The sequence below is a fragment of the Lagenorhynchus albirostris genome, chromosome 1 (genome assembly GCF_949774975.1).
Source record: "Lagenorhynchus albirostris chromosome 1, mLagAlb1.1, whole genome shotgun sequence".
Taxonomy (NCBI): domain Eukaryota; kingdom Metazoa; phylum Chordata; class Mammalia; order Artiodactyla; family Delphinidae; genus Lagenorhynchus; species Lagenorhynchus albirostris.
In genome coordinates this window covers 18,748,735-18,750,777 of record NC_083095.1, presented here as the reverse complement: position 1 = coordinate 18,750,777, position 2,043 = coordinate 18,748,735, and the positions used below count along the sequence as shown (strand labels likewise).

The following is a 2,043-nucleotide window of genomic DNA, read 5'->3' as shown; positions in this document are numbered from 1 at the left end:
GTCAAGTTAACACATAAAATAACCATCAAAGAGCTATGGAGGACCTTTAGGGACAATGCAATACAACCCAATCAGTGATCAGATTAGGTTAGGAAACAGAACTCTAGAGAGTTTATAATTTCAACAAAATGAGTCACATGTGTATGTGTCCACCCATGTGCATTTGTGGTATCCAAATACACAAACATCAGGGAACATTTTCTGAGAAAATCAAAAAGGGAAAAATTTTAATCTCACTTAGCAGAGTGAGAGCACACACAGCAGACATTATTTTCAAAAATGGAATCAGATCTATGGATACAGAGCTATCCTCTGTTCCAGATGTCATTGGAGCTATTTTGCATAAATTATTTCCTTGAAATCTCACAGCCACTTGTAAGGTAAAGAGTGGAAAAAGAATGGCAGCATGGGTACAGAGCTCCTACTCCAAATCCTGAGCTCTCTAAACTGCCTTCTAACTAATTAAACACATCTAGAATGGATAAACAATGTCCTACTGGATAGCACAGGGAACTATATCCAATCTCCTGGGATAAACCATAATGGAAAAAATATGAAAAGAACATATATATATATTTATATATGTGTATAACTGAGTCATTTTGCTGTACAGCAGAGATTGAGACAACATTGTAAATCAACACTACTTCAATAGGAAAAATAATAAAGTAAAGGTATTATTTTGGCTGGAAAAAACCCATCTAGGCAGGTTACCTTTAAAATCATGTCAAGGCATTCCCACAAATGTATCTCTGACTCTGACAAAAAAAGGATGCAGACAGTAAGCCAAAGATGAGCATTCAATACTGGCTAATGTTTCATGAAGGAAGACTAACTGGTGTATTAACAGTTTAGCACCCTCTTTAGGATATAATATAAAATCCATACATTCCTTTTTATTTAAATCATAGAATCCAGTTTTATAAAATAGTGCTAATGTAAGAACATTTCATAAAACCCCAACATTTTATACTCTGTATGCTCTGTCAGTGGCTAAGAGCACTGATACTCTCAAACACCAGCATCCATACTTGAGATAAAAGATTTTATTTAGTGCTTGCTTCGGCAGCACATATACTAAAATTGGAACGATAGAAGATTAGCATGTCTCCTGTGCAAGGATGACACGCAAATTTGTGGAGCATTCCATATTTGTACAGCCACTATGGAGAACAGTATGGAGGGTCCTTAAAAAACTAAAAATAGAACTACCATACAACCCAGCAATCCCACTACTGAGCAATATACCCTGAGAAAACCATAATTCAAAAGAGTCATGTACCACAATGTTCACTGCAGCTCTATTTACAATAGTCAGGACATGGAAGCAACGTAAGGGTCCATCGACAGATGAATGGATAAAGAGAATGTGGCACATATATACAATGGAATATTACTCAGCCATAAAAAGAAACGAAACTGAGTTATTTGCAGTGAGGTGGATGGACCTAGAGTCTGTCATACAGAGTGAAGTCAGTCAGAAAGAGAAAAACAAATACCATACGCTAACACATATATATGGAAACTAAAAAAAAAAAAAAAAAAAGGTTCTGAAGAACCTAGGGGCAGGACAGGAATAAAGGCACAGACATAGAGAATGGACTTGAGGACACGGGGAGGGGGAAGGGTAAGATGTGACAAAGTGAGAGAGTGGCATGGACATATATACACTACCAATTGTAAAATAGATAGCTAGTGGGAAGCAGCTGTTTAGCACAGGGAGATCAGCTCGGTGCTCTGTGACCACCTAGAGGGGTGGGATAGGGAGGGTGGGAGGGAGATGCAAGAGGGAGGAGATATGAGGATATATGTATATGTATAGCTGATTCACTTTGTTATACAGCAGAAACTAACATACCATTGTAAAGCAATTTTACTCCAGTAAAGATGTTAAATAAAATAAAATAAATTAAATTAAATTAAAACATAGATAAACAACAAGGACCTATTCTACAGCACGAGGAACTCTACCCAATATTTTGTAATAACCTGTAAGGGAAAAGAATCTGAAAAACAACATATATATATATATGTGTGTATATA

The 2,043-nt window shown here is 36.4% G+C and overlaps 1 non-coding gene across 1 annotated transcript; it reads left to right on the top strand.

Annotated features, from left to right (window-relative positions):
• The first annotated feature begins 1,053 nt into the window (after positions 1–1,053).
• On the top strand, positions 1,054–1,156 carry LOC132504543 (U6 spliceosomal RNA). Its single transcript, XR_009534937.1, has one exon. It is a non-coding gene; the product is annotated as a U6 spliceosomal RNA (small nuclear RNA).
• Positions 1,157–2,043: the final 887 nt, after the last annotated feature.